Source organism: Marmota flaviventris, chromosome 10 (genome assembly GCF_047511675.1).
Source record: "Marmota flaviventris isolate mMarFla1 chromosome 10, mMarFla1.hap1, whole genome shotgun sequence".
NCBI classification, from domain to species: Eukaryota; Metazoa; Chordata; class Mammalia; order Rodentia; family Sciuridae; genus Marmota; species Marmota flaviventris.
This window is the reverse complement of record NC_092507.1, coordinates 51,261,614-51,287,680: the sequence shown is the minus strand read 5'-3', so window position 1 is coordinate 51,287,680 and position 26,067 is coordinate 51,261,614.

Genomic DNA, 26,067 nt, shown 5'->3' with positions numbered 1-26,067 from the left:
TCCCGCGTTTACGCGGAAATAAATAGCCCCTGCTGGGTCTTCCAGAGTCTACCCTTCCTCCTCATCTCTACCCCAAAACCAAGAATCAACTTTTAAAGTGTAAATCAGATTATTCTACTGTTCTGCTCAAACTCTCGAGCAACACCCATTTCACTCAGAGGAGTAGCCAATGTCCTTCAAACCGGCCACTTAAAGCTAAGAAAGTGATACTTGTTGCTTTATGATACTCACTCCAGGCTCAAGATTTCCCCCCCTGGTGAGCCTGACAAAGTCCCATTCCTACACCATTGATAAAATGGCTGAGTTTAATAATCAAAGCACTTATTGAGCTTTTCCTCTGGGGTGGTTGAATAGGTTACCGTCTTTATCCCCTGCTACCAACCTCTTTATGAACGGGAGGCACTTGGGACTCATTGAAAGGATATTCTGCAAGTGCAGATATGACAGGTATAAGTTTCTACTCACATAGGCAATAAAGGAACTGGTGGAATTGAGACAGTGAGGGACCACCATGCTGGGACAAAGGGGGGGGCAATGAAATAAACCCCTGGGCTCAATAAAGTATTCTCCTTTGTAGCATGGTGACTTGCTTCTCCACCTTTCTGGTCTTTTCCCAGACCCATCATGAGACCCTGATAAAACCACAGAAGCAGATTGTTTGCATAAGATGAAATTGTTACTGGGGACAATCTAAATAAATCCTCTAGCCTTGCTTTTTAGTCAACTTAAAAATCACTAACGTTGGAGGTCACACAACTGGACAACTAGTTCTCACTGGTTTCACTGTGGGCAACACCTCTGGCATGTGGGTTATGATGACAAGGGTTGCCTAGGTACTTTTCAGAGACTTGAAGAGCACTTGTACTGAAAACAGTGACCCTTCACTTGGACCTGCAGACGTCTGATGGGTGACTGGAATAGAAATTTTCATTGTCCTCTCTGGGTCTGCCCAGTGACGTTGGCCGCCTGCACACTCTTCCTGCACCGCTTCCTACTCTTCCTGGAGAGGACACTCTCACCCAGTGGCCACTACACTATAGGCCTATGTCGGCCTAGACACCAGCCTGGAGTTTCCTGTCAATCTCTAGCTCCACAGCCATCCATTCTGTAAACATCAGGAAAGTTTTGATGGCTGTCTATAGGTAATGTCCAACTCCCACGCATTCACTTATTCCCTGCTTCATTTACTTGACAGACATTTGTGGAACATTCTCTATGTGCCGAAAGCTGAGCTAGGTTCTGGAGATTGGGGATGAATATAATGAAGTCCCAGCCTTCAGGAAGGTGCTGGGTGAAAGCCAGTCTCCCTAACTGTGTTGTGTGCTCCTCTGGTGCTGGCGAGGTGATTTAGGTAGCCTAGGAATAGACTGTTTTTACTTAAATAGTTATATCTTTTAATGTGTATTAGAAAAAAATATATTATTAGTCCTTCACATTCATGATTCCTGGAATATTATTGTTTAGGGCTATGTGAACAAAAAATGAGCTAAATCAAAGAAAGAGATTTAAAAATAACATATATAGCAATATGGCAGAAATTGTATGAGATATGCTAATGTCAAGTTAAATATGTGAGCATCCAGAATACGAAGTGGTACGCCGGACCATGGACTGTACACAGAGTGAACAAGTCCAGTGTTAGGGAGGGGTGAGATGAAGGGTAGTCAGTTTGATAGGGAGGGAGCAGAGGAAGGAGGGGGCAAGTGGAGACGGTGAGTCCAGGTAGACATTGAACTAGACTTTGAAAAAAAAAAACAGTATGATTTTTCCGTAGAAAAGAGAAAAACAACTCCAGCTGAATAGGTGGTTAGATTGCAGCTCTAAGACAAAAGTCCATCAACCAATAAAGATATTTGAACCCAGGATTGCCCCATTCTCAAGTACTGTTGAGTAGTCAGTGGTTTTGAGTTGGAAGGAATACATGTTAGGTGTTCACTCCACTGTTCATTAGCTTTGAAACTTCCTTGGGCCTGAAGCAGAAATAATCATAATACCTCTTCCTAGGTGTGTGTGTGTGTGTGTGTGTGTGTGTGTGTTTTCGTGTGCACATGTGCAATACATGTGATGATATATCTAAGTGTTACTAGCATTGTGCAGCACATAGTAAGTGCTTAACAAATGTCAGATCATTCTTCCTAATATTAGATTCTTATGTATTCCACTGTATCCCATCACCTCCAGGGTGAATTATCTTGTTTGCCTTCGGTACATTGAAATGCCTGGCACATAAGTATTTGCTGACTTGTTGAATGAATAAGCAAATGAATGAATAAGTACATTTCTACTTAAACACTAAATCAGCTGCATGATGCCAACATCCCCTTTTATTTTGTAAAATTCAGGCATAAAATCTGAAAGTAAAAAATAGAAGCATTTTAAACCTTTATATTGTGATAATCTGTGCGGATGATTTCAAAGGTCATCAGTTTTTTTCTAAGAAACTAAAAGCTCTCTGTGGCAAAACTGTAGAAACAGTAAGCAGATCAATGGTTGCCACTGGTTCTGGAGTGGTTGGGAGCTGGGGTAGATAGGAGAAATGTAATGGTAGGTAGAGGACATTACACATTTGTCAAAACCCATAGCACTGGATAACCCACAGACTGAACCCTAATGTAAGCTATGGATTTTAGTTAATAGTAATGTATTGATATAGGTTCATCCCTTGTAACAAATGGACCACACTAATGGAAACTGCTAATAGAAAAAATAACAACAAAGCTTCATACATACACAAGGGGAGGTATCTGTGATACCTTTGCACTTTTTCATGCAATTTTCTGCTTTAAAGCATAAATTCCAGTAAAAACACACACACACACACACACACACACACATCAAACAAATAAGGAAACAAATTTTAGGGACCAAAAGAGATTGTACTGAGAGATAATACTTTGATTCTACCGAGGACCAGAGAGGAAAGCCCAGCAGGGGCTGGCTCACAAAGAGGAGACTTTGCCCCACTTGTGGTCTGTAACAGAAGCTTGCTCATGAAATAACAGAGGCAGCAAAAAGACATGTGCACATGCCTGAGAGATGAGTCAAGAGGCCTGTGCTCAGTGCTTTGGAGAAGTTTTTCAAGGACAAGCCACCATTATGTGACAATTACATTTGTCATTGTGCCAAGATGGGCAAGACCCAGTTAGTGACGGGGCCTTTCCTACAGGAAGATGTGCACTGCTGGGATTGGAGCTCCAATACTCAGGGGCTTGGATCAGAGCCTCTACCTGAAGGCTCAGGAATGGAGGCTCCTTGAAAGTAGGGAGTGGATTGAAGGTATCAGATGTGTTTGAAGCCCTCAGTTGATTTGGATTCTCATGCATTATCAAGTAGCCAGGATGGGCATCGGTGCCTACAGTATTGACCATTCCTGCCTCTTCGGCTCCTCATTACAGTCTTTCCTCTCCTCTTGTTAGGGGTACACTTAGCTGTACCTATTTATATACACCTTGATTTCTCCCTCCACTCTGATTCATTCACACATTTATCCTTTATTTTTGTGCTTTTTTTTTTTTTAATTAAGGCATCCCTCTCTGTAACAAAACACACATATCTTAATTGCACCCTTTGGTCAGTTTCAACAACGGCATGTACTTATATAACACACACCCCTAAGAAGACACAGAATGTTCCATCACCACAGCAAGTTCCCTTGTGCCCCTGACCCAGTTCCTTCCACCCTAGAAGCAACCACAATTCTGATTTCTCTCACCATACATTAGTTTTGCCTTCTCAACTTTGTGTGCCCACCAGGAAAACTCTTTATTCATCCTTTACAACCCAGTCAGATATTACCACCAGAATTTATCACTTTCCTCTCTGGGCTTCCTCAGCAATTTGAATATTTTTCTTATGTGTCTCTCTCCCCCATTAGACCATGCACTTGTGAAGAATCATATCACCATATCTTATTCATCTTTTATAACTAGTGCCTCTAGTACAGTAGATATTCAATACATGTTCTTTGAATGAGTGAATGAACAATATTTTCCAGAAGACCATCTTTCTTTGTCTTTGTCTTGTTTAAATCTCTAATCCATTCAGTGTTTGTTTTTATTTTTATTTTTTTGTTTTGTTTTGTTCTTGAATTTTGTATTATAAAACCAATACAAGTTCACTAGAAGGGTGTAATGTAAACAGTAAAAGAAGAATATCCCTAGAATAGTTTCTAGAATAGCCCTAGAATAATCATCAGTTCTTTGTGTAAACCATCCCTTCCAGGGATGAATATGTATTTGATTTTTTTTACACAGGTGTTTTTATATTCTGCATAGCTTCCTGAAATTTCCTTTTAAACATAGATAATAGATATATTTAATATTATATATTAATAGATAATATATTAGAGAGTATTTAAAACTAACACATAGTATCTACTAAGCATTTTATATTATTAACTTGTTTTTTGTCCTTATAATAGTCCTTTGAGGCAGGCATCATTATTATAGTTTTGATTTTTAACTATTTGTAATAATGATATTTATTATTTACCATTAAAGTTTATTGTTTTATAGATGAGGAAACTGAGACACATTGACTAACTTGCTCATGGTCACACTTTTGGAAATTAATTCATATTTCTACATTGATGCCTATGTTTTTTTCAATTTTTTTAGTTGTAGGTGGACATAATATCTTTATTTAATTTATTTATTTATATGCAGTGATAAGGATTGAACCCAGTACCTTACATGTGCCAGGCAATGGATCTACCAACAGGCTGGGGTTGTGGCTCAGAGGCAGAGTGCTCGCCTACCATGCATGAGGCACCGGGTTCGATCCTCAGCACCACATAAGAATGAAGTAAAGATATTGTGTCCACCTAAAACTAAAAAATAAATATTTAAAAAACCCCAGCTCTACGACTGAGCTACAACCCCAGCCCTTATTATTATTATAAGCTAAGGATTAAATTCAGGATCTCATACATGCCAGGCAAGTGCTCAGCCATGGAGATACACAAACACACACACACACATACACACACACACATACACATACATATGCTGTTATATATAACAGTATATATATAACATATGTATATGTTATATATATGTATATGTGTGTGTATACACACACACACACACACACACTCACACTGTTGTCTTCTTATAGTACTATATTCACCCTGGAATAGAAGTAGGTCAAAATGTATGCAGTTGACATCTTGACAATAATAGCTAAATTCCTAGCTGAAGAGATTGCAATGAATCACCTACATACACATTGCACAGAAATGCCTGTTTCCCTATATACCAATATGATTAAACTTTAAAAGTTTTACCTCTGATAAGTATGGAGGTATATCCTTGTTGTTTTGATCTGCATTTTATAAAACAGGAATGAGTTTTAGTATCTTTTCCGTGTATTTATGGATCATTTATAATTTTTTCCGGTTTCTATTTCTCTCCTTTTTTCACTGCATTTTTGGTTGTCCTCTTGATTTATACAAGATGCAAATATTTTCCCCCAGGTTCTCACTGTTTGTGGTGTTTCTTGTGAGACAAAGTCTTAATCAATCCCTCAATTCTTTCTTTCAAGGTTTTTGAACTTGGCTTCTTTTGAAAATTCCTTCATGAACTTCTAGCCTCTTTTGATTTTCCTCACCTCTTTAGCCAGAGAACTTCTGACGTTGATTCCATCTAACTTTTCCCAGTAAGTCTATGTTGTAACTGAAACCAGCAACCAAGGGAAATTAATCATTTAGAAACAGGGCCAGGGGGCTTCACATTCCATAGGATGATAACTATTTGCTGGGTTTGATACCAGTTCAGTGGGTGCTCCACGTTGATGGATAAATCCCTTCCCCTGGCAGATGGCATCATGGCAGAAACTTTTGTACTATGGGACAAGCTAAGGGAGTACATCAATAACACTATTTTTGAGTCCCAACTTCTTCTGAGTTACAACATGTGGATGGTTTAAGCGGGTGCAGCCATGTTAATACACTGGCAGGACGTGATTGATGTTGCCCGTGTCAACTCCAGGCAGCAAGCAAGATGAATAAAAACATTTCATCAGGGCACCGAGGGACAATCAGGATCCCCAGGCCCTCAGAAAGGTTTTCACAGAACCAAACTCCAGAAATTTTGATGTAGCAGACCCCATACTTCGCAGAGGAGGCGGTACACGCCGAAATTTAAATATGGATAAGAACCTCTATTTTTCAACTCTCATCAAAATAATTCCACACTTTAATAAAGCCCCACAGTCCTGTTTCTAATAATTCAGTTTCATGTAAGACATTGTCCTACCTAAGGGACAAAGGCAAAGGACATCTCTGGGACTTGTGCCTGTGTCTCCTCCTCAGGGACTTGTTTTCTTAGGGGTTCGGGGTGGGCCCTTCCTTCCAGTTTCTCTCCCCCTCAGGAGAGAGGTGGTGTGCAAAGTGAGAACACCATGAGCATGTTACCATGGCCCACTCTGTGCAGAAGCCTGTTCCTTTCCTGTCCTCCCACCCCCACCCTTCCACGCGGGTCAATCTAGAGAGAAAAGAATGGGGGAAAAGAGGGGGCGTTTATAAAAGAAATGTTGCTATAACCATCCAGAATCATTCAAGGAAACCAAAAAGCAGTTTCTCCACATTATTAAAAAATGCAAAAGTAATACAAAACTTTGGGAAGAACAGGAGTGGGAAGGCCCCAAGAGAAGGGCTATCCATCCACTCAACAGGACACCACCTGTTTATTAACCTACCTTGAGTTTCTTTAGCAAAATACTAATGTAAAACATAAAGGATGTAAGCTCAATACAGCACTGACTCAATTAAAGGGAAACTAAATATAATCTGCTAGCTGTATCCAAGGGTTCTGGATCTGTGGATTCAACCAACTGTGGATTCAAATATCTGGGGGATATTTCATATGCAGACTTTTTTTCCTCTAACTATTCTTTGAACAATACACCCATTTGCATAGCACTTGCAATGTATAAGGAAATAAGTAATCCAGAGATTATTTAAGGTATACAGGAGGATATGTGTAGATATATAAAATACTACACCATTTCATATAAGGGAATCAACCATCTGAGGATTTAGTGTCCTTGGGGGAAGGGGTTCTCACAACCAATCCCCTTCAGACACCAAGTGACAATTATATTTTCCAAAGTTTCAAACTGAAGATTTTTGTGAATAACTCTATTAGACTGAAAAGGGAATGTGTAAGAGTTTGGTTTAGAAAAAATATTCAACATTGCAAAAAATAACTTTTTAAACTAAAGCTTCCAGTTCAAGAAACAGAAACATTTGACCCACATACACCAGACCCATTTGGCAAATATCTCTAATCGATGGTATTAAGCTTAAAAATAAAAAACATATTTTATCATATGCAACTTAAAAAGTAATCATATAATTAATAGGTGAAAAACAGGGAGAAAGATTGCTGGAGATTAAGATTAAGCCCTGCAGAAGCGAATGTTCTAACTAGAAATTGGTTTAATTAATAGCACATTTTACATAATGATTACAGTGTAATTGCGCTGACTAGCAGAGTGTCATTAAATATATCCATGCTCCTTTACAACACCCTAAGGCTAAAAATAATGAGTTACATTGAAAATCACTGTGCAACAGGTTCATAAATAACATTTAAGCCTATACAAGGCGAATACTTATAAATAATAAATATTTGCCTTTTGTAATTGAAGAAAAAATGACAGCCTTCTTTTTCTACTACCTTGTAGATTGCCATGTTATAATGCTGAAAAGATTTTTCCCCTTGCTTTCTCTAGAAGGTGTTGAATAATTTATTCAAATGCTAATATTCCACGTAGTCTGGCTTTGAGGAACAAATATTCCTACATAAAGAATAAATGCCAAGATGCTTATTACCTCTCTTGCTTTACTCTACACCATGCATCCCCCCAAAACCACCACCGTCTATTACACCTGTCAAATGAAGTTAGTGGCCAAATTTTCTTGCAGAGAAGCAGCATTTTTCTTTAGTTAAAAATTACGCCTTTTCCCAAAATGTTCATCGTGCTCAGGGTTGTTATGGAGTTGCAGCTGCTCCCTGACTTCAGAGAGGAAGTGAAGGGCGCCTGGTAACTTCTTAATCCTCCACTCTCCCTGCTCCCCAGTGACCTCTGATAGCAATGGTGGGGTTGCTCATCTGGTGGCTCTCGCTGGCTCTGTAGCTTGGGCTCAAGTCTGTGAAAGGCCTCATCACCTCATTTCCAAAATGGAATCAGTTCCTCCAGTGCTCAAGAAATAGCAGAGGCAGAGCTCCCTGGCCAGGTAGGCTGCTGCCGGGCTTCTCTCCGGAGACTGTGCAAAGAGGGTGTCTCCAAGCCATAAGGAGGATAGGATCTGTTGGGGGAGTAACCCGAGGCAGGAAGGGGACAGAGGCGTGTCTTCTTCTCCCAGAGTCCAAACTTTCTCCCGGTGAGTGGAAAGCAGGCCATACAGGATAACTCTGGAAACTCCAGAGTTCTCAGTGCAGGGAGCCCTTCAGGGAAGAAGTCACCTGGGCATTCCCTTCACAGCTCTTTCTTTGGGCACAGGCTGAAGTGTGGCTTACAGAGGAAGATAAATCTTTAGCATTAACGAGACAGAACTCAGTTCAAGAAGTAGGTCTGGGGCTGGGGTTGAGCTCGGAGGTACAGCCCTTAGCCCAGATGTGTGAGACCCTGGGTTCAATCCCGAGCACCACCTGAAAAACAAAATGTCAACCAAAAGAGCAAGGTCTGTCAACTATTCTCTGTGTGATGTTGGGCAAGTCACTTGGCCTTTCTGAGCCTCAATTTTATAATCTGTAAAGTGGGAAGATAGTCACCTCTCTCCCTAAGATTGTTGTGAGAATTAAATGAAAAAATTAAGTGTACAAACTCTTAGCATCGTATCTCTCAATTAGTAATAACTGAATACACGACAGCTATTTGTCTCATGATTAGAGGTATTTCTTCACCTCATATTAGGCCAAAATGCATCTGCTTGTCATTACCATCCATAGACTCCAGTTCCTTAAGAGTGACAAAGGAGAGGAGTTCCTGTTACTCACTTCCACCCACTTGCAGATTCAGGGCAATCCGAGGGACCATTTTGCAACACACCTCTTTTCTCTCCACTAATTTAAAATTGTATTTTTCTGGACATGATAGTGCATCCTGTAATCCCAGCAGCTTGGGAGGCTGGTGCAGGAGGACCACAAGTTCAAAGCCAGTCTCAGCAACTTAGCAAGGCCCTAAGCAACCTAGTGAGACCCTGTTTTAAAATTAAAAAAAAATAAAAAGGGATGGGGATGTGGCTCAGTGGTTAAGCATCCCTAGGTTCAATCCCTGGTACCAGAAAAAAAAATCAAATAAAATGTGGTTTTGTCCTATGGCTCTTAGGGAGCCTAAGGCCTAGAATCCTAACTATGTTGCTAGGCCTCTGCCACCCCAGCCTCACCTCGGCCACTCAAGCCCTCTGGCTTTGTGTGCCATGAGCCCAGGCTTCTCTGCACAGACAGGCCACCTTCCCTCTGGCCCAGGGCCTTTGCAAATGCTTTTATCTGGAATCATCTTCTTGCCAGCTTTTGCTAATTAGTTCTTCAGACATCAGCTCAAACAGGCTTTCCCAGAAAGTTCTGCACAGACTTCCCAAACTAGACCAGGTCTCTGCCTCTCACAGCTCCCTTACTGCTCCTTCACAGGCATTATTCTCACTCGAAGTGCTATATTTTTATAATTATCGAATAAATTACATCTATTAGTAAACTGCACATTCTATGAGGGCAGCAACCATGTCATTTGGGGTCATCATGGATTTTGCCCAGTACGCTACACCATGTCGTTTAGCAGGTGTTTGGAGGGAAGGAAGGAAGGAAGGAAGGAAGGAAGGAAGGAAGGAAGGAAGGAAGGAAGGAAGGAGAGTCCTGCACAGATTCATGCCTTCTTTCTTTGCAATTTATCACAGGACTGATGATCACCACATGGACTCTGTCGTGCTTACATCCCTGGGAGCTGAATGCAGGGAGACGATCGTCTGCTAGGATCTGAGACTCTGTCCTATTACTATGCCCAAATCAGCATCAGCATGCACACCTGGTTTCGTTTTTGTTTGTTTGTTTTTGTTTGTTTTAGTAACATAGACATAGCAAAGAAAATTTGGAAAACCTAGAAGATAAAAGTGTAAATAAAACAAGCCTTCGTCACTTAGTCACAAGAGTGCAAAGAACACTCTTAACAACTTGCAATAATTTCCATATTTCCTTCTGTAGGTATTTTTAGGACTTGAGAAAGGGTTATGTAGTGTGAATATCCCTATAAGGTCATATATATCCTGCCTTTTCAATGATATCAGATCATGAAAATATTTATTTATTTTTATGTATGCTTTACAAATATCAATTATTGGTTAGAAATGCTTTCTACTGCTACTTATACTAAGGTTTATGGAGTTTAAACAAATAAGAGTTTTTTTTTTTTTTTTTCCTTTCAATACAGGAATTCTGAAAGTAGACAGTTGCTGATGTTGCTTCAAATAGCTTTTTATTCCTGGTTGCAATATAACTGCTGTAGCTCCTGTTATCACATTTATAGTCAACAGGATGAAGAGGGAAAGGAAATGCCATTTCTACCTTTCCTTTAATCAAGAAAAACCAAGGCGCTCCTAGTGCCCTCTGCAGACTTTTACTTATGAATCCTTGACTGCACTATCTATAACCAACACGAAGACCAAAGGTACTTCACTTTTTCAATCTACAGAGTGGAGACAGGCAAAGGAAATTAAATGCCCTTTCCATATCCTATTAGATTAATTCTACTTCATTTGAGTCTCAGCTCTTTAAACAAAAAAATAAATCTTGGTAATTTTCTCCCCAAAGGACTCTTTCCCCCTTTTGCTTGAAAACCAACCATACCAACAAGCACTGGTTCTGAAGTGGGGAGTTAGTAGAGACACTTTTGGATGTCAGGATGTTTAGGGGTAGGCCATTGCCTTTGATGGGCAGGGACAAGGCTGGTGACAATCATGGGAAAGTCTTCATCAGAATCTGAGGAAGGAGGGAGAGAATGAAGGAGGGTGGGAGGGAGGAGGAGAAAAGAGGAGAGGGTAGGAGACAGAAAAAGAAACACCGCCTCATTAAACATATGAAACAGCAGAAGACAGACAACACTTCTCCATGACAGGATACTGTCTTCTTCCTAACCCACAATTTATATCACATCTCATATATAGATAAGATTTTTTAAACTGCCAAACCAGAGAAGCACTTAAGAAAAGACATGGGTGTAGATCTTTACTCTTTCTAGCTTTCAGAAGGCTCTTCCTGGAGCTTGGGACCTGACATTGTTTGCAAATTGTTCTTCTCTGGAGGAGATCAGGAAAAATAGGCCCAAGCCCAGTCCTGCTTGGTGTTTAATGATGATAGGCAGAGGCGGGAAAGCACAGATCAGCTTTTTCCTCTCGGCAGAGCCGGGGCCATTAGGAGAAGGGAATTTAATGTCTGATTTGCCCATTCTCCATTCCTCATGGAGGCTTCGGTCCCAAATTGCTAAACCTCCATTCAACAGTTAAATTAAACATAACTAACTTTGTTGATATTATTTCACAGCCGAATAACTTGATATTCATACTCTTTGTGTGTTCAATAAGTACGGAGCTCAGACACATTTTTAAGTCTCAGCTGGCGATGAATTCTGCTGAGCTAAACTTGTGTTTCACAGGATTCCGCTCAGCTGAGACGGGGTACGCTATTGCACTGTAAAAATAAGCTTCAAGCCATAATTTTGATGGGCCCCTCACAGCCAGGAAGCATCTCTCTTCTCCTCCTCCCTCTCCTTAAAGCAACTCCTGTTTGCACATCCCACTGAAGGGAATCTGTGCAGACAACCATTCACCATGAGTGCCTGCGAGGTCAAAGAGCACTGGGCTGGCTGGGCACAGTGGCGCACGCCTGTAATCCCAGTGGCTCAGGAGGCTGAGACAGGAGGATCAAGAGTTCAAAAGCAGCCTCAGCAATAGGGACGCACTAAGCAACTCAGCGAGACCCTTTCTCTAAATAAAATACAAAATAGGGCTGGGGATGTGGCTCAATGACTGAGTGCTTCTGAGTTTGTTCAATCCCTGGTACCAAAAGAAAAAGCACTGGACTGGAACTCCAAAGGCCTCTTTGTATTTGACTACGTTCTACGTCTTCACAGCCTTGCAATGCTAAGCAAGTCACTCAATTTCCAGTCCTTAACGACCATGTCTGTGAGATATGGAGATGGAAACCCTGTCCCCCGGACCAACTGCAAGTTCAAGTTGAAAACCTGCTGTCCACCATAAGGTGCTGTGCACCGTTAGTTACACTTTCACCTACAATCTAGACGTTCATCCTTTAAACTTGATAGGAAACACCTAATAAATATTGAGTTGAATAATACATGCGTGTGCTCATCGACTCATGAAACACAAATTGGGCACCTTCGGTGTACCAGTCTCTGACCTAAATACCCGAGGTGTGAGGGAAAGAATTTTGTTCTAGTTTGAGAGATAAATAAGCAAACAATTATAATGAAATATGCACACCATCCTGCGGACATTTATGAGGGGTTTTGAGCAAATGACACTGCCCAGGTGGCTGCTTCACAGATGGGGCAACTTGTGAGAGAAAGAGACAGGCCCTCACAAATGCTAACGAATTACCAATTGCGAGGACACTTGAGGACACGATCCCTGTGTTTTCATTAACTCTCACACAGCTTCATGGAGAAGGTGTAATTTTATCTGTTTTGTGTGAGAAAGGCCAGGCCTAAGAAACTTGCTTAAGGTCAGGGAGCTGGAAGGGTGGGGCCTGGATTCCAAAGCCCTCACCTTCCAACAGGAGGCTGGGCCCTGCAGGTTCCCTCTCACCTCCCCACACTCTGTTCCACAGGTTGAGGGAAAGCATGCTGGTCTTCATTTCAGCAGTGCTTTAACGAATTACCTGAAATATCTCAGGTAACTACCAGTTATGGTTTACCAGAAATTATGCAAATTAGCTTAAGAGAAAAAATAAGTTGTGCAAAGGTTGTCATAGGTATGCGCATATATTACAGGACAGGAAGTGTAATTTGCGCTCCCAAGGAACTGGGCCAAGTGCTGGAAATCTCCACTAATAAGGCAAATCCTCCTCCTCTCTGTCTCTTCCTCTCCAACCCGCGCCATTGTCTTTGTTCCATGTTATTCATTGTTGATGTTGCTTCTCCATGAACAGGCAGGAGAGGGCCCCCTGCCTCTGTTATACCCAGTTCAAGCAAGCCAAGGAGACTGACAGGCATCTCTAAATTCCAATTCCAAATTCCTGGGAAATGGCTGATTGGCAATGTCCTTCAGGGTGGGCTCTGCATGGAGTCTTCCTCCCAAAGAGGATCGAAGGCAGGGGTCACGGGTGGAGTCACGTGACAAACACTATCTCAGCCAGGTGATCCAGATCAACATCAACAGTCATCATTCACCTTGACAATCTGTGACCTTGATATGATGTGACAGAAATAGCACTTTGCCTCTGTGGTCTTCCTCCCCAGAACCCAGAACCTTGAGCTACACATGAAAAAGCCATCAGACAAACCCCGATTGAAGGACATTACACAAAATACCTGATTAGCAATCTTCAGAACTGTCACATTCATCAGAAGTCAGTCACAGTCCAGAAGAGACTACGGATACATGTCTAAACGCAATGTAGTGCCCTGGATGGGATCCTGGGACAAAATAAGGGCATTATGGGAAAGGAAAGAAGTCTGGATAAAGTGTGGACTTTAGTTAGTCATGATGTGATGATATGGGTTCATTATGCCAGACAGATGTCAGGTGTTAACAGCAAGGGAATCTGGGTGTGAGGGACATGGGAACTCTGTACTACCTTTGCGATCTTCCTTAAATCTAAAACTCCTCTAAGATAAAGTTTACTAAAACACTGTTGTGTGCTTGCCCGGTGCCAATCACCACACCAGCGGCTTCAGTCACTGCTATGTCTGAAACACAAATCCTTCTTAGGTTGCCCTGTCCCCTTATCTACCTACCACAGCAAGCACTGCGAGTCCAAGAGAGGAGATGAAGGTCAACACCCAGCAGTCCAGACACACATAGTGAGTGTTTGCTGACATGAACTAGAGCTGCCACTCTGCAGAGAGGGCGCCATCCTGACAGAAGGAATAGGACCTTGCATGTCCCAGTGTGGCACAGCGCAGGCCCTCTCCTTGGATATGGATGATCTTTGTTTGCTCATAACTCCTTCTTCTGAGAAGTGAGTCCCTTCCTGGGGAGTGCCACCAATTCCTCAGAGGTCATCGAGGAGCCTGGGCTGGCCTCTGGAGAATTCTCATTCCCACAGTCCTTTAGTCCTGGCCCGGTAACTCCTCATGGGACACAACTTCATCAGTGTTTTATGCTCTATAGGGAACCTGTCCTTCTTTCTCTCAGGACAGTCTCCTAAAGTCTTCCAAAGGACAAGAGCCTCGTGCCATGATTAACCTTTGAAATAGACACTAAAAATAATCCTGCGTTCACTTTGATAGTTCAGGTTTAAGGGGAAAGACAGATGAGCATCTTTTCCCAAACCATGAGGAGGGACAGAAGGAGAATCTGGTGGCTGAGCTGCTATCTTTGGATATTTTAACCCTTTTCCACCCCCTTTGTTTTCCCTTCTATAGTGTCCATTGAGTCATTTTAATGTTATAAATGGATTATTAGCTGATTGACCAATTCCTCCAAGAAAAATGCCATTAATTCATCAGGACTTTTCATTTTAATTTTTTAAACTACCCTTGAATATCTCTTGTTTCAATAAATGACTGGATTCTGTTCTGTGTTTGCAGAGTCTTAATGAATTTAAAAATTCAAAATCCTCACTGAGGTTTATCTTCTACCCTATCAGCTAGAAAACCAGACTGCACCTCACAGTCATGCCAGAGTTTTCTAATAAAAAGGGACCCAGCTAAGTGTGAATACCACCACACTGCCTCATGAGCTAGTGTAGCCTGAAACCTACACCAGCCCTCATTGCCACCCACAGGCCTGTGGGGTCATTTATAAAACAGCCCTTCTCAGCCAGGCACAGTGGCACACTCCTGTAATCCAAGCAGGCCGAGGCAGGAGGATCATGAGTTCAAAGCCAGCCTCAGCAATTTAGTGAGGTCCTAAGCCACTCAGTGAAACCCTGTCTTAAAATTTAAAAAATCAAATCAAATGGGGATGTGGCTTAGTGGTTAAGCACCCCTGAGTTCAAGCCCCAGTACCCGAAAAAAAAAACACAAAAAAACAAAAACCAGCCCTTCTCCACTAGACTCCCAGCTGTTTTGGCACCTGAAGGCCAGACAATTCCATGCTCAGTCCTTCCTGAGACCTCTCTCTGCCTCACTCCCTACTTGATGTAAGTATACCTGTCAGTCTGTCTGACTAGAAGCTTCTGTAAGAGCTGTGTTTAGTCACTCCTCAGTGCTCACCGTGCCAACACAAAGCCTGCACATGATACACACCAGCACGTTACCAAACAGGTGGGCAGAGATACACAGGCCTCCCTCCCCCTGTGTGTGACCCAGTCACTGCCACAGACAGGGATGGCCCTGACACCTGGACGGGTAGAGAGCGGGGATCAGAACAGGAAATCTGCCTGCGTGCTCACTCCGACTGGGCAATGAAATAATTTCCAGTCTCACGTCTCTATTTCAGACCACATATGGCAGTAATATTGGCTCTTCCCACCTCAGCCTAACCATGACTAAACAGGTTGATGAATGTCATGCATCTTATCATCATACATGCATATTTTTAAATATAATTCACTTTTGATCTGTACCCTTGTGCAGTGGCGAATGAAAACAGTTAAGATTTCTTCCACTGTCTGCCTTTAAATGTATTAAACAGCCCTGCTGTCAATAGATTATATTCTTGTACAATGATAATAGCCCCCAAAACTAAGAGGCCTTGTCAGGAATTGCAGTTGTCACAGTTTGATGGGAATGATTTTACTTGGGGTTCGTCTGCCGCACAATCATCTCATAATCTGGATATACATCACAGCATGACATGTAAATTTCCTGCTACTCTGCTTTCATTTCCAGAGGCAGCAATCAAATGAAAACCACTCAACCTCACCCAAATGTATAAATAATTTTCATTCAAACATATTAACAGTCAAAATATGAGAATTTATCACAGAGTGCTAGGCCTTTTAAGAAGCAATAAAGACTTTACTTTTTAAGCATATTTCTCCTTAGAAAAGTAATACGAATAGTAACTCGCAATTTAAAAATCGCATTTGAAAGTCCACATAGAAACCACTTAATCTGCAAACTTAAGGGATGCGAGTGTTTTGCCACAGGTTTGATGCTTAAAGGAAAAGGGTTGAGAGAAATATTGTATAACAGAATTGCACGTGGATTAATAATCACCTGCATGAAAATACCATTGTCTAAAAATGCTGATTTATTTCATCTTTACTAAACATACCCTTTGTGCTGTGCAACCAATAGTAGATTACTTCCCCTCAAACGTGAATATCTGATCCCGTGGCAATTTGGAGGAAATGACAAATGGCACTTTTCTCTTCTGATAAACATCAGATTTTAATTGAAAGCCATCTCTTTAAAAAGAAAGCACATGGAATCACAGCCACTGACATAGTTGACTCTCCCCGGCCACACTAGCCATCAGCTACCACGAAAGCAAGACACATTCACAATACAACAGGAAAAATATTTGTCTTTGGCACTCAGTTATGAAACTGAGTAAGTGCAGGATGCTGGTTTGCACCTTGGCCTGGTTCAAGATGACTATGAGACTATGCCTTGGGAGCTGCCTTTGGGGAGAAAGAGCTACCAGGTGCTCACCACCAGAGCCTGGAACCCACCAGGCTTGTTGGTAAAGCCATGTTGGCAAGAGCTTGTTATTAGATCTGGAACAAAACACCAAAAGGAATCTAGTACTTGGATACATTTAATTCAACATTCAATCCACTCATAATTTCAAAAAGTACCTTCCATATTTTTCAAAATATGGTACTTTGTCTCTGGGTAAAAGAGCTAATATGAAGGATCCTGTCCTATCCATGGGGACAGCCTAGAAGAGGAGGGTGGTTATTACATGTGGGTTGAGAAGTGGGCTTCAGGACGGAGGACAATCAATTTTTACTATTGATGCCAGCATCTAAAAATTTTGCTGCCTCACTTTAAATTTTTATATCCTTTTCTTCTCCCCCCTCTGCCCCCCGCCATGTGCAAAAACTGCTAAGATGACAGTTTTTTCCATTTCTCCAGTAAGTGTGTCTGCAGAAGTAGAAGTACCATAACCCGGGGTACAGCAAGCTCAGCCATTTGAAATAAAACTTTGCAGTACTAATGTTTTTGTAACTGCTTTCATATTGTAATGATATTTTTCCAAGCACTGGTTTTATTTGATCTTAAATACCTTTTTGGGAAAGTCCAGTGAGCTGACTCTAATAAAATCATGCTATTGAAAAAAGGTTTAAGTAGAATGTTCAGAATAAATTACAAAACTGCATGCAAGAATACCAGCTAGTGCTGCAATAAAAAGCTGAAAATGAGTATTCTTGCAATATATTTTAAAGAAGTAGTATACTTTTTTTGTCCATTTTTTTTCATTGAATGTTTCATAACAGAATGCCTTCATGTCGTGGAAGGAGGGGAATGCATACCAAATGAACAAACTGCAGGAAAAATTGCATCTAAGGGGGAAAAAAATCTTGACTTTGCGGGCGGGGGGAGTATAGAATATATTTCATTTCATTTTCAATAACTGTTGGAAGATAATAGGAAATGTAATTTCCTTCCATTTGCTGTGCCAAAATACTTAAATTACATCATACTTATCCTGTCATATTTCCCCCCAACATATTCAGGACCCTTTAATGGATTTTTCATCCCTTATATATGCACAAAGGAACTGTATCTGCTTTAAAAAGAAATGTCCAGCAGTTGGAAGCTTCGGGACCACTGAGTGGGAGACCCAGGCAACTCAGCCTTTTTTCTACTGAAGAAGAAATAAGAAGCTCATGAGGGATGGAGGTAAGTGTATCCTCCTAATTACTCTTGAACTCCTAGTTCCAAGAGAACTCGCGAGCTCTTCTTTCAGCCCTTTCACTCAATAACACAGTCTTACAGGAATTGGTTGCTGAAAGAGTAAAGGACTGCAGCTGGTAAATTTCCCCAGTGGGACCATGATATCTGCCATATGAGAGTCTATTGCATTCTGGGCATGGAGTCAAGTATGGAGCTTCCATATCTATTAGGAACAATATTTATGTAAATCAAATTAACTTACAAGTTCAAATTCCTTTCTCTTACCTCCATGTGAGACAAAAGCAGTTATTCACATTCTTTGGAGAGAAACTGGATCAAAGAAAATGTGACCATAGCATGAGGAACAAATCGGGAATGTAGTGGAGACTGTTGGTGGTCCATCCAGTATTCGTTCTCCCCATGCATCCTGAAAGAACTTGACTTTGTTCAAGAATCTATTCTCCTACACACATTGCCATGCATCTCAGAGAAAGCTGACCCCTCCACTTCTAAGGGCTGTGCATTGGTCAGCTCAACTGCCAAACAAATATGATAGATCGTGTGGCTTAAACAATCAAAATATATTTTCTTGGACTGAAAGTCCAAGATCAACATGCCAGCAGGGTTGGTCTGGTGAGGGCTCTTTTCCTGGCTTATATACAGCCACCTTCTTCCTGTGTGCTCACATGACTTTGGTTCATACAGAGAGAAAGAGAGATCTTTCTGTTTTTATCAGTCCACCAAACCTATTGGATCAGGACTTCACATTCATGATCTTATTTAACCTTAGTTACCTCCTAAAAGCCTTGTCTCTAAGTACAATCACATGTGAGGTTAGAGCTTCAACGTATGCATTGAAGTAAACACAATCTGATCCATAGCAGGTGGGTTTGATGGATCGAGAGCAATCCTATTGCCTTTGCCATTGTGGCGTTTGAGAAAGGGCACATTAACTATGACCAGTGAAGTGGAGAGGAAGTCTGCTGGGGCTCCTTCAGAGTAGAGTTTTCTTGCCAACCAAAGAAGTGGTTTCTCTTTTTCCCTCCGGACCTTTCGATGTCTGGATGTCCCCTCTAGTGTACAGCCATCCCACTACCAGCCTTAGGATGAAACTAAGACCACTGATGGTAGAAAAGGATACTGTATTGGGTTCCTAGAACTCTCATAACAGACAACCTCAAACTGAGAGACTTAAAGCAACATAATCCCAGTTATGGAGGCTGAACTGAAATCAAAGTGTCATCAGGGCTGAGCTCTCTGACAGCTCTAGGGGAAAATCCACTTTTGTTCTGGCATCTGGTGTTTTCCAAAAATACTTGGCATTGCTTGGCTTGTGAAATGTGTCACCCCAGTTAGGTGGCTCTTCTTACTGTGTATCGTCACAAATTCCCCTCTCGGTTAGTGTGTCTGTCTCTGTGTCCAGGTTTCCCGTTTTTATAAAGGACACTACTCATATTAGGCCCACCCTTATGACCATTTAACTTTATTACCTCTGTAAAGATCCTATTTCAAAAAATGTCACTTTCTAAGGTGTCGGGGGTTAGGGTCCAACATTTCTTTTTTTTTGGGGGGGGGGGCGGGGACGGGGGGACAATTCAACCCATGAATTGCCAAAACATAGGCAAATACCAAAAATGAGTAGACCTTAAGACCTTGATGACATCATTGAGCCTCTGACACCCATCCTGCCTCAGAACTTGCTGATATGTACGAATATATACATTTGTTGATTCACTGTGGAATAAAAGTAGGGCTGACTCCACTCTTCAATACCTGGGTATGCTTTGAAAAAATTGCTTCCATTTTCTATGAATAGTTCTGAATTCCTAAATTGAGTCAAATACTATGCCAGAGTTCTCATATGAGATAGTACATGTAAACAGCATTATACAGAAAAGGTATATATTACTGTTATGCTCTTTAAAAAAAACTAGCCACTTGACTCTGGAAGAATAATAGCAATATCATATATCTAGTAATGATAGATATATAATATCTAATAATAGTTCTTGATGGTTATATATTACATTTCAAAACAATTCATTTCATCCATGTGCTTCACTTGGGCATTCTGCACCTGTTTGAGCTCATTAAGGCTTTTCTTAAAGCCACCATCTATAAGAGGTCAGCTGAGCCCTGAGGTTAAAAGCAAGGTCTCTGGAATTAGAAAACATGGATTCAAATCATGGCTCCATCACTTATGTGTGCTTAGGACACACACTTAACTTCTCTGTGCCTCTGTTCCTCATCTGTAAAACAGGGAATGATGATGGTGATAATAGCTTCTCACAGTACTCTTTAGAGGAGTCAAAAGACACAGGTGCATAGGAGAGTGCCCATCCTAGAGTAAGTATGTTAAACATGTATTCCTTCAATCTTTCAACCATTTCCATCATTGTCTACAGACACCTTCGGATGCTAGGCAGAGGTTTTCAAACTACAGTGTGATTCTTATTGTGATCATAGATTCCACTATGATTTTGGAATTCCACTATGAAAATCCCACTAGATTTTCCCCTTCCCCACCTTGAAATTCTGATCCAGCAGGTCTGAGATGCAAGTTTAACCAACACTCCAGGTGAAATAGATGCCGATGGCCCTTTTCACACCTTGAGAAACGCTCTCCTGTTAGGAAGTCAGAAGGCTTGAAAGGGATTATCTGTCTTGGAGGTATATACTTCTCTTATTCTACTGACTTGACTAAAAGCTACCAGAAAGGCAGAGCTGACGTCATTTGCCTATCCTTCTGGACCACACACCTAGCATGGCACCTCACTCACAGTAGCTCAAAGATGTTTATGCAGTCAATTTAAAGTAACCTCAGTGGACACAGAAACAGCAGTAGTTGTGTCTTGAGACAGAAAGAGGGATGGAAATCTAGGCAAAAGGGTACAGGTTCTGCTACCTGCTCAGTGATTCAGCGAGATTCTTTTGGGACAGCTGCCCTGAATCGACTTAGCACCCAGTTCTTTTTCCAAGAATCCCACTAAAAATGTGACCCTGGAGAAGAGTTACTCTTGACTCTGGGATTTCACGCTGGATTCACTGTTTAGACTTCTGCCAATCTGGGACACAGCTCCACGAGCCCAAAGCAAATCTTTAGATGGGCACAGAAAGATAAAGGGGAAAAAAATGCCAAATGAGATCCTGAATTTGAACTTCTTGTTGTTACTCAGTGTTCAATCAAGCTTAGCCCTTTTAGGGCAACAGCAACAAAACACTTCTACAAGGCTGTTTTGTGAACTAGTGATAATATATATAAGCAATATGCAGCCATTTGTTGAATGATGATATGGACTAGGTACTTTTCATGAATTGCATAACTAAATTTTCAAGAATTAACTCAACTAACTTTGTTGACCATCTATTATGTATTAGGTTATCAAGTAAAAATTAATATGCTATATATAGTTAATGTTTATATGACTATATAGCCATATCTGTGCTTTATATATACTGTATAGAGAAAAATTTTCTAGAAATATTGGGAAGCAGATAAGTAGACAGCATTGGTATAGTACCTGACAACATACTAAGCACTTAAAATGTAAGCCATTATTATTCCTATTACGAGCTTTTATTACAGTATACATATTACAATTCACAGTAGCTCTTTCTGGAAATATTCTGAGTCACTATTCATTTTGCTTATTTGTATTTACTAAATGTTCCACAATAACTGTGTACTGTTATTGTGATTAGAAAAATAAAAGCTATTCACTTTAAAAGTTAGTAAGATATTCCCCCTTGGCATCCACAAATGAAAACACATGTCTTTGACAGCACCACCTAGTGGCTCTGAGAGAGTGTAACTGCAAAGGTCCCTTTTCCCCACTCACTTCCTCTGGGCACATTCTCAGACACTACTTCTTAGATCCACAGGAGGTGATTGTGATATGCTCCAAAATTCATACTATATCCTACAGAATGTCTGGCCAACAACTGGCATGCTTAATTTCTATTTCTTTATTGGTGTTTAGAATTCACTCCATTATTTTCATGTTAATATTTCTTGTGGAACTTCAATTTTAATCTTTTTTCCCAAAGAAATGCAACTTAGAAATCCAATAAGTCCTCTAACACACACATACGTATATAATGTATATATATTCATATATATATACATACACTATAGTATATATTCTATACATACATATATACACACTATATATATTCTAATATTTTAGAGAAATCTTCATAGCTAAAGGTATACAATCTCTAGGCAAAGATCTGTTTAAAGGTACAAATGCATGTATTGAGGACCTACCAAGCATCAGGCATCATGCAATATGCCGCAGTGAAAAGCTAAATAAAACATGCTGTTTGTCTTTAATGAGTTGTTATGGAAGACTGACATTTAAAGCAATGTACTGTAATATAACAACACATGAATGCACTCATTCATTTATTTCACAACTATTTGTTGAACATATACTACACAATACGTATTGTTCCAGGTCCTGGGGATACAGAAATGAATGAAAAAAAATCAAAGTCCCTGCTTCTAGAGCTGATAATCTAAAGGGAGAAAGATGATAAACAAATGAATATAAGACATAGTTGTGATGATAAGAGCTACAAAACTACATATATAGCAAGTTAGCAGGAATACAGAATACCAGGGTTGCTGTTGCTACAGGAAATTCAACAAAAACCACTCTGGCAGGGGGTATTTATTTATTTATTTTAAATTGCAAATAAAAGGTTTAATTTCGGAAACTGGATCCATCATTTATAAATACACAAAAGTGCAGTTCACTTGAATTTAGATTAAGTATAGGTACAGTATTTCAGCAAAATGACAACCTTCTAAAAGGTGAGCAGATGAGCGATTTGTCTCACCCACAACACTTAATGATTTGAAATGAGAAAATGAACCTTTTTTTTTTTAGATGTTAAGGCAAAAACTCTGAAGACATATTGTTAAAAGAATCTGACAATTGATATTTCATTCTGATGTTTTGGGGATTTTAAAATACCCCAATGATGGCCTAATCTTCCCTATTGTAAAAAAAGAAAAAAAAAAAAAAAAACAATCTAAAGCCTAAGGCCAGCCCCATCACTGTAACGTGCCAGACGCCCCCTATTGGTCAGCCACTGCTGCTAGGGGCCCAGGGCTGTGGTCTCAGCACCTAGCCGTGTACAGAGTTCACTGCTCAGGGATGCTGAGTCACAGGCCTGGGGACCCAGTCAACAGGCCTGGCAGGGGGTATTTTAAAAACACCTTGAGGTGGGGTGGGCGTAGCCACACAGATGGTGGGAACAGAGTGTCTTTCTTGCACAGGTGCTAGGATGGGATTGTGCTCTGTGCATTGACAGAGGGGCACAAAGGACCCCAAGGCTAAACCCAAGTGAGCTCAGGAGAGATCAGTAGGTGAAAATTTGGATCACATTCTATAGGATCGTATCAGTCAGGGTAAAGGCCTTCCATGTGACTTAAGAGATCATGGGAAGCCATTGGCAGGTTTTGAACAGAGGACTCACATTTGAAAATGATCATTGAGCTGCTGAATGGTATTAGACTTTAGGACAGAGTAGAGACAAAGAAACCACTGTGGGTGCAGGTCTGAAACAGCTGATGGTGTGGGTAGGATGTAGAAGAAGAAGAGAGGACCAGCGCTGAGTTGCATTTGGAACTATGAGGAAAGGCTTTGAGTGACAGCCAGGCCTCAGCAGGGCAATTTTTATCTGTTTTGACAAGGTGTGGTCTTCCATTGTAGACCACAAACGTCAACGTCTCTCCTGAGGTTAGTGGGCCAATTAATTCCCCACACCCACTCATTCACCAGGGATTGTAAGAGTGTTATATTCTCATTCTACCTTTCCATTTTTATTTATTAGTTGAAATATGTTTGTAAAAAAAAAAAAAAACTCCTTCATTTTTTATGTGGTCACCCAGTTATACAATTCACTCAGAAAAGACAAGATAAATGTTTGATTCTTTCCTTTATTTTCAGTTTTCAGAATCACCATTGGCTCTCTAGCATCTTTCTGTGGTGACCATAAAGTGTTTTCCCCCCTTTCCACCACAACCTCCCTCTCTCCAACTCCATTCTTTCTCTATTTCTTTCTTGCTTCCTTTTTTCTAAGTGTCATTATGAATTTATGATTTAGGATCATATCTGATGGGGTTTAATCGATTACAGTTATTACCTTTATAGCTGTTTCAATTGTCCCCTCTTTGAGTTGGCTCCTGAAGTCCTGTGACACAATTCTAGCAGCTCTTGATGACTCCCGCGATTTCTGAGGCAAACTGGGACAAGCTCTACTTGAACATTCCCTGTCATCACTAGGAATCAGCCATTTCTCTAGGGAACCCTGGTTCCTTTCAGTGGGAGACAGTATTTCAGCACCAGGGTCCCAGCACCAGAGGTGCTCGTGGTATCTGTGCTGGTCTGTGTTTCTAGGACCTCTCAGTGAGTAGACACAGGGAAAGACATTCCCAGGAAGGAACCAGGGAGGGTCTGAGGCTGCACACAAAGCTATCCTGGAGGCCTGTGTGTTAGATGCTCAAGGTACATCTAATCCAATCCTCAGAACAACTCTGTAAGTTAGGTGATGTCATTCCATCTTAGATCAAAGGAACCGAAACCAGACAAGATATATTTAAAAAGATATACAAGTTTGCATAGCTACAAGATTTGAATTCAGATCTACCAGTTTCCAAACCAGTATTCTATTACCTTATTGAATTTCATGAGTTAATTCTCTAGAACACAGTGTATTTGAATATGTCAACTGTGGTTTATAAAGTAAATTATGTTAGCTGAGATTCCTATCTCATGTGTAAGGAATGCTCATCATAAGAGCTAATATTTGGTTAATTCTTTTATGTTTTTTTAAACAACACTTTTATTTTATTTATTTGTTTATTTATTTATTTATTTATTTATTTATTTATTTATTTATTTATGTGGTGCCCAGGAATCGAACCCAGTGCCTCGTACATGCTAGGCAAGCGCTCTACCACTAAGCCACAACCCTGGCCCCTCTTTTATGTTTTTTAATGATACCTTTTCTAACTCAGTTGATTCTCATTATTCCCATTCTATAGAGGAGGAAACTAAATCCCACAAAGAAGTTAAATTGCCCAGGTAGTTAAGTGGCCAGACTGGGATTCAAACCCAAGGCCTATGACTCCAAATAGCAGGTTTTCCCCCTCCTGGTTACCCTTGCTTAACAGATATCGGAATAAAGTCAAAAGTAGAGACTTGACAAGAAATGTCAATACGAGAAAAGCCTAAAATTTCACTTGCTCCCTCAAATTACACCATTTATCAACAAAATGTCATTTCTCAGTTATAAAATATGATAAAAATAATAAAACTTTAGAATCTTCACTTTAAAAAAACCTCTCTGTGGAAAACTTACACAGTCAACACATTTAACATTGCAGCAAAAGAAGAGAAACACATAAAAAGGGAAAACTTTTTTTCAATTTTTCTGTAAAACTGTTCTAAAAAATAAATTCTACTTTAAAAGAGAAAAGAGAAATAGACATGAGCTCCCATTGCTTAAACTCTTTCCTTTGTTTTTTACTTTTAGTTTTATTTGTTTATTTGTTTGTTTTTGAGATGGAGTCTCACTAAATTGCTGAGGCTGGCCTGGAACTCAGCTCCCAACTCCCACCTCAGCCTCCCAAGCAACTGGGGACAACAGGTGTGCACCACCACTCCTGGCCTTTCTTATTCACAAATCATTTTGCCAAAAAAAAAAAAAAGGAGTAAAATTGACTTCCTTTTGATAAGATCATACTTATCGTTTTCTCCTATTCTAGGCTTTTGCACTTAGGTGGTCTTAGGTTCAGGCTTTGTTTTGACTCTTCTGTGTTTCAGTTTTTGGTATTTTTTTTTATACCAAGAATCACCTTCATTAAAGGGTGTGAGAATGAATGACTGACATGCAGGCAAAGTACTTAGTACATATAAGTGCTCAATAAGTGGCTGCTGTTATTCTTTTTGTACTCACTACTTCTCCTGAGGTCATGGGCAAAGGTTGGAATTCGGTAGTGGGAAAACATCAAAACAAAACAAAATCATAATTTTCAATCATAGCTCATGTTTTCTCAAATAATAAAAATCACAATACTTAATTCTAATT